Here is a 16,447-nt window from a genome sequence, read left to right on the forward strand (position 1 = left end):
CTTGCCACGATTGTTTGTGTGTCATGTTGGAATTTCGATTGCATGGATTTTTGCTTGAAAATGATGAATGTATACATGCTGCTGTTGTTTAAACCAAATACTTTGTCCATAATTATGCTATGCTGTTGTATGCTTGGTCTAGTTTTGTTCATGATGCCGATTGCTTGAATATGACATGCTGCTGTTTTGCAAAACTTCCTTGTCCAGAATTTCCAGGAGTAATGTTTGCTTGGTTATTGGTTGATGTTGCTTGTTGTTCATTATGCCATACCATTGTGTGTTTTTACTCGAACTTGTTGGATGTTGGTGAACCATGAAAGTTGATGATGGAGATGCATACTGCTGTGTAAAACCTATCATTTCCAGAACTTCCCTTTGATATGCTTGTTTTGTTGTTAGTTGATATTGCTTAATGATGACAGTGTTTCCTTGCCATGATTGATTTTTGATGCTGTTTGTTGACTGTTGTTCATGAGGGTGAAGTTGGATGATGAAATGCTATGCTGTTGTAATTGTTGGTCGAATTTCTGTGTTGCTAGTGTTGCCTGCTACTGTTGTTTGTATTTGCTGCTATGTTGTTGGCCATGCTGTAGACTGATGATGGATTTATGCTGCTGCTGCAACCTTGCCCTCCCCAGTTTTTTTTCATGAGTATGCTTGTCTTGTTGGTTGATAAACATGAATGCTGATGTTGTTGAAACCCTGTTATTTTCTTCCAGAAATCATGCTTTTATGTTGCATGAACATTGGCTGTTGTTGTTGCTCATGTTGCATGATACATTTCGATACCAGGCTGTTGTGATTGTTTGATAGAAACTGGTTTATTTGATGTATGTTTGGCTGCTGTTAGAAACCCTAAGGGTTTATGTGAAAAACTCAGAACTTTGAGCTTATTGGCTGCGTGCACTGTTCCATTGGCTGAGAGCCAATAGGAACATTTCATTTCCTTCCCCAAAACTGTGTCGTTTTGATTAGTGAGCCCAATATTACAAGTCTGCCATCCGTTGACCCCTTGTTTGACCATATGCCATGCTATGTGTTTCATACTTTGTTCAATTATTCATCCAACTTCAACAATTCATTTTTTATTCATTTTAACTCCAAAAATTGTGGGATTTTTTGCATTAAACTCATGAAAATGTCTAGTATTTGATTGTGATTTTTAATTAATTTTCCATTGGCTGGATTTTAAATGATAATTGTTTTCCCAACATGTATGCATAAATGATACATTGTGCCATTCCTTTTGTGAAATACTCATGTCATATCCTATGAGCCTGAAATTTTTTGTGGTGAAACTAGACACATTGACCTTCATTTCCATATAAAGTTTGTGCATTTATCATTTGTGGATTGAGAGTTATGATTTTCTGAAGTTATGTGTTACATTTGGTGCTATACCATGATCATGTATTTTCCCAATTTTTGTTCACATGCTTCCTCTTATCCAATTGACCTCAAATTTTGCATGAACCATCTATCACATGTCTAGTTCATGTGTGATTTTTATTGGAATTGATTGTGCTGTTTTCCATTTGATTGTGAATTTTCTTCCCTGCCTAGTCAAATGTTGACTTTTTGTGATACACATTGCCATATCCTTTGGGAAATTCTCATATCTTATTGTATGATCATGAAATTTCATATGTGATAACTAGACATCTCAAGCTTTGCATTGGTGTTAATCTCACTCATTTCTCTTCTGTTTTCAAATTGATATGATTTTTTGAAGTTGACCTATGCTTGTTGACTTTCACCATGCTTACTTGAATTTGGTTTGACTTCATGATTTTACTTGACTGCCTTCCTCTCATCCAAATGCCATGAAATTTTACATGTATACCATGTTAGATGTTAGGATTGAGTGTGATTTATTTCATGATTTTTGAGATTGTTTAAGTTGACTTTTGAATGAAGTCTTTGTTGTTGACTTTTGTATGCTTCTCTTGCCATGCTTTGCATTATTTTGCATATGAAATGACCATGATGCATGATTTGGTTGTGAATCCAATTGAGAATGCTTCTTGAATGTTTAGACTTGGTTTGGGTTGACTTTTCCTTGCTGCCTTGACTTTTTATTTCATCTTTGACCCTAGGCTAGTCCTAGTGGTCTTCTAAGCTTATGTTGAGTTCATCTGTTTCAGGTTGAGCACCAATGCCCAAAAGACCTTTCAATTTTGATTGAGTTGGTTTGTTTATCATGTGCTAACACTTGTTTTGTAGGTTGACTCATATGCTTGAGTCTTTGTGCCTTGCACAATTGATCCCTCTGTGGTTGACTTCTGTTTATCCATTTGCTTTTGATTTTGACTGTTGAGCTGTTTGCTAATAAGTTTGACTTTTTCAGGTGCTTTAGTTGCTTAAGTTCTCTGAACTTGCTTGCTTTGCTTTTTAGCATTTGCTTTGAGGTATAAACCTTTCTTCTTCAGGTAGTCTGGAGACCCGGTCTGTTATTTGACCGGGCAAACTGTCTGAAGTCCTCCTTAAGAGGCAATGCCTGTGTTTGTTTATATTTGTCCTAAGCAGGAAAAGTCCTTCAAGTAAGGCAATTGGTGGAAGGTAGGGATAAGCAATCTATCCCCCACTATTCAGTGTGTCCTCTCCTTGCTCCCATTACATGGTTGAAGCATTGAGATAAAAACCCAAGATCAATCGAGTCAATAATGTGGAGAGAGCTCCATCTTTCTGAGCTCCCACACTTTCTTATATGCTCTCCCTGATCAGGGATAGAAGCAATGAGGCACACCCCTCATCTCCTTTTCATCTGCTTCACCTTAGCCTCTCAATGGCAAGGTTAAGAGCGACGTTTACCTATTACAGTGGACTTTCAAAGTCAAACCCTCTTGTGTGAGCCCCCCTGTTTTGGCTATAGAGTGTGCTGTTTGATATTCATTGATTGATTGATTGCTTCATGTGCACTTGCTTGCTTGTATGTTATGCATTTATCATCATCAATTGCCATTAGTGCATGATCATATCATTTGTCTTTGTGATGCTATCATTGTTGTTTACCCATTGAGGACAAGTGTAAGTCCATTGCTTTGGCATTTGCTCCTATGATATGGAAGTGAGTATAAGACCATCACCTTGGCCACTCATCTTATCTTTGCCTGATGCATTTATCTGTTTGTATGTGAGGTTGCAGTTATAAGTCCCTGTAAGTTGGCATCTGCTTTCCTGTGATCATAATTTGATCTGTTTGATGTGTATGTGAGGATACAACTGTAAGTCCCTGCAAGTTGGCATTTGTTTTCCTAGGATCATACTGTGTATGTTAGAGTAAGTCCAGACAGATTGGCATCTGACATCCATGTTTTACTTTCTCTGTTTATGTGAGGTTGCAACTGTAAGTCCCTGCAAGTTGGCATTTGCATTCCTATGATCATATTGTTGCTTTTGTTCTTGTATGTGAGGATCCATTATAAGTCCCAGTAATGTGGCATTGGATTTCCTAGGACCATACTGTGGAGTTAACCTAAGTCCAGATAGATTGGCAGTTAACTTCCATGTTTCATTCTTGTTTTCTTTTGAGGAGATTAGTGTAAGTCCATTGAGTGGCTTCTGATATCCTGTTCTGTTTTAGGAGACTGGTGTAAATCCATCCATTGGTATCCGGTATCCGCTTTTATTTCTTTGCCTGTGGAGATTAGTGTAAGACCATTGAGTGGCCTCTGATATCCAGTGTTGTTTTAGGAGATTGGTATAAGCCCAGTGATTGGCATCCGATATCCGCTTTTGTTGACTTTCTTTGTTTGTTTGTTATTATCCATTGCCATTCCAAAGGACACCCTTGAATCATCCTCTATATGATTTCAAGAAGTGAACCTTCTAAGAAGTTTTACTATCCATCCTCATCCATTCATCATTCATTATGTCCTAAACCTTTTCACACTTTACTTTCAAACTTGACATAGATATTGTGCAAACATCTTCATGTTTTCAAACTAAAAACCTGGACCCCAAGTCCTTGACTTTTTTTTTCAAACTCCATTTTCATAATACTTCTTTCAAATCAATCCTAATCATACTTTGACTTCACTTTCATAATCACAATCAATTAACTTCACTCATTCACTTGTTTTGGCTTTGTCCATTGTTAATCTTTTCACATTAGTGTAAGACCCCAATTTTGGGCCCTAAGATCCCTCATGGCCCATATCATTCATATCATGGCCTCAAGGATCATTGCATGCTTTTGCTTTCCTCTTAGTGGATAGTTTGCCTTGTGGGTTTGTTTCTTGATCACCAAGCATACTTTGCATTTGTATATCTTTGCTTTCATATGTTTATCATTCAAAAAGTACAAAAATATTGTCAGTCTAACCTTGTTGCTTGCAGTTGAAGCAATCATCAGCAATTAGGTCAAAGTCAGTCATTGACCAGTCAAAGCAATGGATGATGGCCATTCTTGTGGAATTTGGGCATCATGATCAATAATCAAGAGCTCATATATCTTGAGACATCATTTGAAGTCAAGTTCTCAAGGAATTAGGGTTTGGAATTCATCAGAAGTGCATCAGTCATCCAAAACCCTAGAAAAGTCAAACTTGGTCAACTGTGGATTTAATCAAAGATTTGATGGATAGAATTGATTTGAAGGAGCTCATTCATGCTTGTATAAGCCTCATCTATCATGTTCAACCTCATCATGGAAGAAAATCAAGTCAAACAGAAAATTTTCCCAAAATAGCAAGTGGACCTGTAATTTCAACTGCCAAAAATGGAAACTTCTTGATCTTAAACTTATATCATGATACAAGCTTCAAATGAATTTTTGCCCAACATGAAAGTTGAAGATCTCGTCTTCCCATTTTCAAAAAGTCCAAGAACACCCAAATCCCATGTGTGGTTGTCAAGATATGATCAAATCATTTTCACCAATTTTTGAACTTCAACAAGCCATATCTCTCAAACCATAAGGCCAAATTTGGTGGGGTTTTTTCCTACAAACCACATTTTTCATCCTCTTTCCAAAAATATAAATTTCATTCATCAAAACCCTACCATTCAAAATGGAATTTTTGGACCTTTTACATTTAAAATCAAAGTTTGACTCAAAGTTGACTTTTTGATCCTTTGACTTTTTCTCATTTTTGCCAATTGGGAAATGTTTTAAATCACATTTGAAACTTGTTCCAAGCCTTAAACCATGTTCATTGCACCATTACATCACCATTATGGACCAAAATGCCAAATTGGTAAAATATGCAAAATGACTTCATTTGAACAAGGCAAGCTAGCAATCCAAGTACAAACCAAAAACAGCAAAAGCAAGGTCATTTTACAGTTGGTTGCAGGCCCAATTCGGGTACAGCTTTGCACCACCATTTCCATTTGTACACAATTAGCAAAATGGCATTTTGATTTCATTTGACAAAACCTGGTTAGCACATGATTAAGCAAGGATAAACAGAGGTATAAGAGTTCATTCTCAGCATTTCTAAACCTAGTTTTGCAGCAGCCACGACAAGAAACCCCTCACTCTCTCATTTTTGCTCTTTGGCCAAAACAACATTTCTGCTCACGAACTCAAAACCTCCAAGTAACCTTTGGTTGATTCATCACTTGGACAACATACTGAGTTCATTTTCACCATCAAACACCAGCTGTACAACCTCCTTCTCCCTCTGTTTTTCCAAGCACCCTTTAATGGCAAACCATGAGTTGTTCATGTTTAAGCATCCTTGAGCTGAAGAAGCTTCACCAACCAACATCTCCAAGCATAAGAGCTACCTGTTTCAAGCTTTGAAGGCCAAGGAAGTACTGCATCCTCACTGAACTTCATTTGTGGTAAGATTTTCGACCAACCCTTTTCTCAAAACTTTGCTATGCCATGTGTAGTTTCAATGTTGCTGAACATTCTGAAATTTGAATCATGTCAAATGGTTAATTATACTGTGAGATATCTGGATTTACATCTTTGTGCATAAACTTGTCTTTGCTCGATTTGTGGATGTGAATTTGTTCTAGTGATTATGGCTGCCAGAATGTGCATTAGGGATGTCTATTTGTCATGTTGGTGGGTGTAGTTTCAATTTTGGGGCACACTTGTTCTTCATGATTTTTGATGATGATGATGATACCCTGTGTTATACCTTGGCTCTATCCAGAAATTCATGTGATGCGTGTTTGGTTTATTGTGTTTGGTGTTGCATAATTGCTATTTGCCATGCTGTATGTGGAATGCTGTCGGATTTTATTTTGATGATTTCATGAAGATGCATGTTGGTTGCTGTTAGAAATCCATTGGTTTGTGACTGTTATGTGTGGTTTGGTCGAATCATGATGTTACATGTTGTTGATACCATTGCTGTTGTTTATTTCGTTTGGTTACATGATGATGAATTTATGCTGCTGCTGCTCAACTTATGTTATGCCCAGAAATTCCACATGCTTTGTGTTGATTATGATTGGTTATGTTTGCATGAACTTGCATGAAGATTACTATGTCAATACCATGTTCCTGCATGAGGCTTTTGAATTCGTGTTTGATGATGAATTTGGTTGATGAATGCATACCATGCTGTTGTCTGTTGGTTTGGTCGAATGATGTTGATGTTCATGATGCCCAGCTGCATAAACCCTTAAGAAACCCTGCTGCTGTTTTGCTATCCTAATATGCCCAGATTTTCCATGGTTAATGTTTTGTTGTTGTTGGTTAATACTGCATGATGATGACGTTTCATGGCCCTGATTATTGGTTGATTGCTGTGTTCATGTGCTGTTGCTTTGATGATGAAGCATGATGATGAATATACTATGCTGCTGTTTTGAACTTGCTCATAAAATCCACATGTCGGTGTTTGTTGTATTTGGTCATGGATGTTGGTTTGTTGTATGATCATTGTTACATGTTGCTGTGCATTTGTTGTTGGTTTTGATTGATTGATGAAGCTGAACATGATACCATGAGAAAATGCTGTTAGAAACCCTAAGGGTTTATGTGAAAACTCAGAATTTTGAACCATTGGCCAAATTACTGTTCCATTGGCTGGGAGCCAATCAGAACATTTCGTTTTGCCTTGCCAAAACGCAGAGTTTTAATTAGTGAGCTCAGAATTACACAATTGCCACGGTTGACCTTGGTTTGACCCCATATGCCATGCTTATTTGCTCATGCTTCATCCAAATGTTCATCAACTTCCATAATTCATTTCTAATTCATTTTAACTCCAAAATTGTGGGATTTTTTGCATTAAACTCATGAATGTGTCCTCTATTTTATGGTGAATTTTAATTAATTTTTCAGTGGCTGGATTTTAAATGATAATTGTTTTTCCAATATGTATGCATAAATGATACATTGTGCCATTTCAATTGTGAAATACTCATGTTGCATCCAATGAGCTTGAAATATTTTGTGGTGAAAATAGGCACATTGATCTTCATTTCCATATAAAGTTTGTGCATTTATCATTTGTGGATTGAGAGTTATGATTTTCTGAAGTTATGTGTTACATTTGGTGCTATACCATGATCATGTATTTTCCCAATTTTTGTTCACATGCTTCCTCTTATCCAATTGACCTCAAATTTTGCATGAACCATCTATCACATGCCTAGTTTGTGTATGAATTTTCTTGGAATTAATCATGCTGTTTTTCCATTTGATTGAGAATTTTCTTCCATGCTTAGTCATTTGTTGACTTTTTGTGCTATACATTGCCAAATCTTTTGTGAAATTCTCATATCATATTGTATGTTCATGAAATTTCATATGTGATAACTAGACATCTCAAGCTTTGCATTGGTGTTAATCTCACTCATTTCTCTTCTGTTTTCAAATTGATATGATTTTTTGAAGTTGACCTATGCTTGTTGACTTTCACCATGCTTACTTGAATTTGGTTTGACTTCATGATTTTACTTGAGTGCCTTCCTCTCATCCAAATGCCATGAAATTTTACATGTATACCATGCTAGATGTTAGGATTGAGTGTGATTTATTTCATGATTTTTGAAATTGAATGGGTTGACTTTTGAATGAGGTCTTGCTGTTGATCTATTTGTGCTTTCTCTTGCCATGCTTTGCATTCATTTGTGTATGAAATGACCATGATGCATGATATAATTATGAATCCAATTGAGAATGCTTCTTGAGTGTTTAGACTTGGTTTGGGTTGACTTTCCCTTGCTGCCTTGACTTTTTCTTTCATCTTTGACCCTAGGCTAGTCCTAGTGGTCTTCTAAGCTTATGTTGAGTTCATCTGTTTCAGGTTAAGCACCAATGCCTTGAGGATCATTCTAATGTGTTTTAGTTTGATTGTTAAATGTGCTAACTTTTTTTTTGTAGGTGACTCATATGCTTGAGTCTTTGTGCCTTGCACAATTGGTCCCTCTGTGGTTGACTATTGGTTATTTCCTTTTGATTTTGACTGTTGATCTGTTTACTAATTAGTTTGACTTTTTCAGGTACTTTAGTTGCTTAAGTTCTTTGAACTTGCTTGCTTGCTTTGCTTTTTAGCATTTGCTTTGAGGTATAATTACTTCTTCTTCATGTAGTCTGGAGACCCGGTCTGTTATTTGACCGGGCAAACTGTCTGAAGTCCTCCTTAAGAGGCAATGCCTGTGTGTGTTTAAATTTGTCCTAAGCAGGAAAAGTCCTTCAAGTAAGGCAATTGGTGGAAGGTAGGGATAAGCAATCTATCCCCCACTATTCAGTGTGTCCTCTCTTTGCTCCCATTACATGGTTGAAGCATTGAGATAAATACCCAAGATCTAATCGAGTCAATAATGTGGAGAGAGCTCCATCTTTCTGAGCTCCCACACTTTCTTTTATGCTCTCCCTGATCAGGGATAGAAGCAATGAGGCACACCCCTCATCTCCTTTTCATCTGCTTCACCTTAGCCTCTCAATGGCAAGGTTAAGAGCGACCTTTACCTATTACAGTGGACTTTCAAAGTCAAACCCTCTTGTGTGAGCCCCCATTGTTTGGCTATAGAGTGTGCTGTTTGATATTCATTGACTGATTGATTGCTTCATGTGCACTTGTTTGCCTGTATGTTATGCATCTATCATCATCATCAATTGCCATTAATGCATGATCATCTCATTTGTCTTTGAGATGCTATCATTGTTGTTTGCCCATTGAGGACAATTGTAAGTCCATTGCTTTGGCATTTGCTCCTATGATATGGAAGGATAGAGTGTAAGACCTCATTGGTCACTCATATCTTCTGTTGCTCTGTTTGTATGTGAGGATACAGTTATAAGTCCCTGTAAGTTGGCATCTGTTGTCCTGTGATCATAATTTGATCTGTTTGATTTGTATGTGAGGTTGCAGTTATAAGTCCCTGTAAGTTGGCATCTGCTTTCCTGTGATCATAGTTTGTTCATCTGTTTGTGTGAGAGGTTGCAACTGTAAGTCCCAGCAAGTTGGCATTTGCATACCTGTGATCATATTGTTGCTTTTGTTCTTGTATGTGAGGATCCATTGTAAGTCCCTGTGACGTGGCATTGGTATTCCTATGAGCATATTTGTGGAGTTAACCTAAGTCCAGATAGATTGGCAGTTGACTTCCATGTTTCATTCTTGTTTTCTTCTGTGGAGATTAGTGTAAGTCCATTGAGTGGCATCTGATATCCATTTCTGTTTTAGGAGACTGGTGTAAATCCATCTATTGGTATCCGGTATCCGCTTTTATTTCTTTGCCTGTGGAGATTAGTGTAAGACCATTGAGTGGCTTCTGATATCCAGTGTTATTTTAGGAGATTGGTATAAGCCCAGTGATTGGCATCCGGTATCCGCTTTTCTTTTGCTTTGCTTGTTTGTTATTATTAATTGCTATTCCAAAGGACACACTTGAATCATCTCCCATATGATTTCAAGAAGTGAACCTTCTAAGAAGTTTTACTATCCATCCCTCACCTATTCATCATTCATTATGTCCTAGACTTTTCACACTTTATTTTTCAAACTTGACATAAGTGTTGTGCAAACATCTTCATGTTTTCAAACTAAAAACCTGGACTCAAGTCCTTGACTTTTTTCAAACTCCATTTCATAATACTTATTTGAATTGATCTTAATTATACTTTGACTTCACTTTCATAATCACAATCAATTAACTTCACTCATTCACTTGTTTTGGCTTTGTCCATTAATCTTTTCATGCATTAGCCATAGGCTTCAATTATCATTGTGGTTGATGTAAATCTTGCCTATCCTTAGTGAGTCGACAGTAAGACTTCCGTACTTCAAACAGGGCTAACCCCTCTAGTACGTCGAAGCTATCCTCGCGTGGTGGATGTTGTTTTTGGTCGAGTGTTCTCCCATTGATAATGAAAAGCCTCAGTGCTTATGTTTAAAACTGAATCCACCAACTTTTGGAAATCTTTTAGCCGAACTACGGCGTTCTGATCCTTACCTTTGATGGAAGGTACGTAGGCAACGGGTTCATCCGTTCGAACCCAATACCCAATAAAAACTGTATATTCTTTTCTCATCATCCCAATCATGTTTGCACAATGTTTATGTCATAACAAATAACAATTTAGTACAACAAGTGTGAAAAGGGCTCCCTAGGAGTACCTAGGACGTAGTGGGTGCCTAACACCTTCCCATTGCGTAATTTACCCCTTACCCAGAATCTCTGATCTTTTTATTAGTTTTCTACGTGTAAAACTTCTTAGGCTTTTGTTCGCTTTTTAGCCAGTCCTTTGGATAAATAAAAGTGCGGTGGCGACTCGAAAATTTCATGTATCTCTTAGCTTATGGTTTAATCGATAGATCATATAGCGACGAATACACCGTCACAGAAAAGTGGCGACTCTGCTGGGGACTATATCATCCCTGGTTGTATTGCCTACTTTTCACCCTTGTTGTGCTATATTATTATTTGTCATTTGACATATTTTTGTACAATTTGGGATGACTGTATTGATTGTAATGTGTGAATTGCTTGATATACATTTGCTGTGTGCTTTGGTGATCTGTGAGATGAGTTCTATACCCGAACTCGAGTGCTCTCTAGGATAGGAGAATGGCATAGTCTTGTCGACTGGTGTGGAGTATTCCTTAGCCAGTTGACTTGCGAGCCCATTCACTTGGTGGAGGTCATGTTGAACTAATAATGTCACACAAGTTATTTGTGGTTAGACATTATTCTTTCAATCATGTTCCGCAGAAGCCAAGGACCGTAGTTTACCAAACCCATCTTGGCCTATTTTTAGGACCGTAGTGCGGAGGTCGTTCAGATGTCAGTTCTGATACGATTGTTACGCGATACTACACTCATAAGAGTCTCTCTTGAGAATATTCTTGGAATACGAGTATTCGTTCCTCCGATAATATTCGAAAGATGGAACGATGATTATGGGAACCTCTGATAGAACATGTCTGGCAGGTTTAAACCCTAGTACACTCCCTTTGGGTGGTTCTTAACCGAGACCCCATGCTCGTGACTCTCAACAAACCCGTGATTCGTGGTTGAGTCGTTCAAACATTGTTAATATCAATGGATCCCGGATCAGGTGTAAAACCTAAAATCCATCAAAGCGGCTGGTTGATATTAAGAATGTTAGAACCGGTTCATGTACCGTTAATATCAATGGAACTTGGGTGTCGATAAGGTGAAAACCTAAATCCACCAAAATGGATGATTGATATTAGGGATACATAGAGCTTTCCCACGACCTTTGCTTGGTGTGCCTTGCTTGATCCTTGAGTGTGATTGTTGCATTCATACATTCATGCATTCATCTGCATCCATATCATCAGAAAGAGAAAATTTTCAAGGAACTTAAAGGGTTTATTTGCAAAAAATTTCAAAACATGAAAAAACCGGAAATTTTTTTTCACCTGATATATCTGATGAGATATTCTCATGTATGATCAAAATGCTTAAATATTTCAAAGTGTGCAAATAAGACCTTCGGGTTCCTTTGATATAAAAACAAGCATATGCATAAACACTTCATGCATCATTTGCATAAGCAGGTGTTTTGTTCCGATCTCCCGTCCAGTGGTCTGACCCCGTGATCTTCATTTATTTCGAGACGCACTTTGCCGGTATTATACCAGAGCCAACTCTGCCAGATTGATGAATCATCCTGAGCAAGAGAATTGTGAATTCAGAAGGGGAATTTGCCAGCCCAAGTGCTTTTAATGGATTTATTCCTGTTGATGGATTTATTCCTGTTGATGGATTTATTCCTGGTTAACCGATCCCGGGCTGGCATTGGCTACTGTTCTGGGGCATTTAATGAGCACGGTTTGTTCACAAGTGGAGGATTCATCCATGGTGATCAACCTGAAGAGAAGCTGCTGCTATCTTAGAAGATGATGCAGAAGATCTGAACAATTTCATCATTCCTGGTGGTGTCTGCCACAATCGGGTCGCTGTGGATGTTCCTACGGTCATTCATAAGTCAGCGTGATTTGTTCATTTTGTTTAAAATCCTTCTCCCATGCCAAAAGGAGAAGTGATGGCATTGTTGGCAAAGCATTTAATACAATGATGTTTCATTCAATTAATGCATTGCTTAAACATTTGTTTTTCCATTTGTTTTCACTTTTTGCTTTTGCATGAAATCAGTGATCACAAAAAACCATGAAAAAACAAAAACAACATTTTTCATCTGCATAATTGATTTGCTTGTTTAAATATCAAAGCTTTTCATTATCCAGAATCATTATGCAGGGATTTCTAAACCCATTGAACATAATGATCCAACGCCATCTCCCAATCTTGAAGTCCTTGTATCTGAGGCAGAGGAAGATGATGATGAAGGGGATTCCTGACGAGATTATCCACCTTCTTGAGCACCAAAAGAGGCTCATTCAGCTGTATCATGAGAATCAGCAAAACAGTTAAACTGGGGCATTAAAAAAAAAAAAAAGAAAAAAAGAAAAAGAAAAAAATCAAAAAATCAATCGAAAAAAAAAAAGAGAAAAAGAGGGTGAAAAAAGAAGAAGAAATCAAAAAACCAGGAAAATTTTTTCAAAATTTTTCCAAGGGAAAAAAGAAAGATTATACCCTCAAGTCCCTAGTTGACTGATGCTGAATGGATTCAGAGTCGTTATGACCAACTGAATTTAATCGAAGAAAAACGATTGACTGCCATGTGTCATGGTCAGTTATATCAGCAGAGAATGAAGAAAGCATTCGACAAGAAGGTCAAGCCTCGTGTGTTCCGAGAAGGTGACCTCGTGCTCAAGAAAGTTTTGTCTTTCGCGCCCGATTCCAGGGGCAAGTGGACTCCAAACTACGAGGGTCCATATGTTGTTAAGAGAGCCTTTTCAGGCGGTGCTTTGATGCTTACAACAATGGATGGGGAGGATTTCACTCGTCCTGTGAATTCAGATGCAGTTAAGAGATACTTTGCCTAAAAAAAAAAGTATATGCAAATGAAAAAAAACAAATGAAAAAAACAGAATTGCTCGCTAAGTTGAAAACCCGAAAGGGCGGCTTAGGCAAAAATGAGCGTCTCGGTGGAGAACCCGCAAGGGTAATCCAGGCAAAAATTAGAGACTTGAAAAAAAGATATATTTGCATCCCGCTAGATTGAGTACCTCACTCTGGGGCAATCTAGGCAAAAATTAGGGATTTGGCAAGTAACTGCATCCTGACAAGACTTTCTGGTTCATCAGTCGTCATTTCGTCAGAAGATTCTCGATTCGTCGTCAACTGAAGCTTCGGATACATCGAGATTCAAATTGGTAGAGAAAGGATCATTATGTTCAATGTAGCCCTCTTCCAATATATGTCACTGATTTCAAATTTGTACAGATCTATGGAGTCTTGCCATTTGCAGACTACCATTCTATCAAATCAATTTGAGCTTTTTATCCAATTTATTTGCACTCTTATTTGTTTCAATTCAACAAATGTTTTGCATGTTGTAAATTGATAAAATATCATTGTTTAAACAAATCAATTTTTCAAAATTTTTGTTTAAACAAAGTGAACATTAACAATATTGAAAGGATACTCAAGAATATCTCAGTGCTCTCCCGAGGGTGGCATGATTTCCAACAGGTAAGACATTGGTTCATATTCCTGGTTTGGTGGTATCTTCTTTCTTCAGATCTTTGTTGGGGTTGTTCCTCAAGCAGAGTAGTTGTTGGGGTTGTTCCCCAGTACAGTCGCAAGTAAGTGTTGTTGAAGACTTCGTTCTCTCCAGCAGCAGTTTTTCCCCCAGCATGGGTGCTTTCTTGAGAAGTTTCGACGGTTGATGGTTTGTCACCTTGGTGCCCCGTCACTTTCTCCAGTGGGTCGACATACCCCAGACTTTATTTGTCTCCTCAGCACAGTCATGAGTTTAACTATTGATTGATACTCCCCTCGGAGTCGCGAGTAGAGCTGTTATTAACATCCCCACCAGGGTTGCAAGTGGAGTTGTTACCTCTTTTCCCCATGCAGTGTGCCAGTGGAGCTGTCTGTTTCCTCAGCACGGTTGTTTTCTTTTTGAAGACTCGGTAGGTCAGTGGTTTGATACCCGGTACTTTACCCTTTCCCCAGCGAAGTCGTCTGCGGAATTGTTGCTATCTCTCCATCAGAGTTATTCTCTCCAGCAGAGCAGGATTTATTTTCCTACTCAGTGGTTGATTTGGGTTGACGTCCCAGTGTATCGCAATCATCTTTTCCTCAGCTTAGTCTGCAGAATGCTTGTTGTGGCAGTTTCGTCTGTTGAATACCCCTTCAATCCCGATATGGTCGGATGATGGCGCTAGCCTCCAATGAACGGATTTATTTCCTGACTGTTTGTGATCCCCAGTAGAGTGGCTTATATTGCAGAATCTACTTGTTGTGATCAATTTGCTGTATATTCTCCCAAGTGGAGTGGTCCGTTGCAGAATATGTTTGTTTGATCTGTCCTCCCTCAGTGGTTCATTCCCAAGAGAGTAGCCGACAGTTTTCCCCAGTAGAGTTGCTTATGCAGTTAGATTCTATCTGGATGATATCATTCTCCCTCAGTGGGTTGTTCCCCAGTGGAGTTATTTGGAGTTGCTTCTACAGCAGTTTGTGTTTGTGCTTACGCACTTTTTGTTTCTCAGTTGACACTGGGATCCCCTGCAGATATACTTTGGGACTTCTCTTGTTCCCCTACAGATTTGTCTTGGTGGCTGTCTTGCCCGTTGTGACTTTCTGTACCCTGATTGGGTTGTTTCCTGATATCTCTGATTCTCTGCTTCTTCAGCAGTACCTGCAGATCTTTGCTTTACAGCATATAGATCTCCGCAGATTGGCTCTCCAGCTGGTTTTTCCCCTGGAAGTATAATACCGGACGTTTGGTTCCCAGACCTGTTTGTGTTAGAATTGTCTGTTTTGTCAGCATTCATCAAACATAAATCACGCATATTCATGCATATTCATAAAACATTCAGATATTCATGTTGCATTTTTCGCCATATATCTTTTGTTTGTCGTGTCTCCTGCTATGGTGATATAGATCTCTTTATAGATCTCCCCAAGCAAATGTCGGGTGTTTAAAATCTCTCCATATAGAGTCAGCCCCTAAGCAGAAAATGTTGTCTTTCCTTCTGCAGTTCCCCACTGAGATATACCCTCGTGGATGACGGTTTCTTCCGTTTCCTCCCAACACATATATTGGGATGGATTTTCCTATTTGAGTTATATCCTCATTAGGACGTGTCTTTATTCAGTCTGTCTTTTCGGATCATTCCCGAATTGGCTATTTGTCAGATATCTTGTGTTTCCCAGTGGGTTGTTCCCCAGCAGAATGTTTTTGGGCCTCTACCCTCATACCGGTAGTTATAAGTCCTACTTTTCCTGGCTTTTCTTAACAGAATTTGTGGTTATACACCTTTTATTCTCCAGCCAGAGTTTTTGGTTTTCTACCTACTACCCGGTAGTTGTAAATCCTATTTTCCTGCTCTTCAGTAGTTTGTGGTTTGTTATAAACCCTATTTTGGTTTCCCGTGCGGATTTGTGATTTGTTCTATCCCCACGCGGAGTTGTTGGTCTTCTACCCCGTATTCGGTAGATGTAAACCCTAATTCTTGTGGTTATCTTCATTCAATATTTGATGGTGATTTTCCTTTGCTTGTATAAGTTGCTCAGATCAGCACTTATATCCCTAGCAAGTCTTTTGTGGATAATTGCCGTATGCTAGCAATTTTATCCCCAGTGGGTCTTTTCACCGTATGCTCGTGATTGTGTTCCCCGGATCATTGGTTGTATATCAATGCATCCCCAGCTAGTCCCTGTCGATAATTGCCGGATGCTTGCAATTTATCCTCAGCAGATCGCCTTTCATTTACCCTTTTGTCGGTAATGTCTGTTGCTCCTTTTGATTGGTTATCATTATATACCTGATTTGGTATCCCGATACCTTTCTGTTCGGTCGATTTATCCTTTGTTAACCTAGTAACCGGTTGTGGATAATCTTCCATGCGAGTATATTATTCACGGTCTGCCGGTAATGAATAATATATCTCATGCACTCTTCAGTCGAAGCCTTTTGTGTTTCCCCAGTCGAGTA

Source organism: Lathyrus oleraceus, chromosome 2 (genome assembly GCF_024323335.1).
Source record: "Lathyrus oleraceus cultivar Zhongwan6 chromosome 2, CAAS_Psat_ZW6_1.0, whole genome shotgun sequence".
Taxonomy (NCBI): Eukaryota; Viridiplantae; Streptophyta; class Magnoliopsida; order Fabales; family Fabaceae; genus Lathyrus; species Lathyrus oleraceus.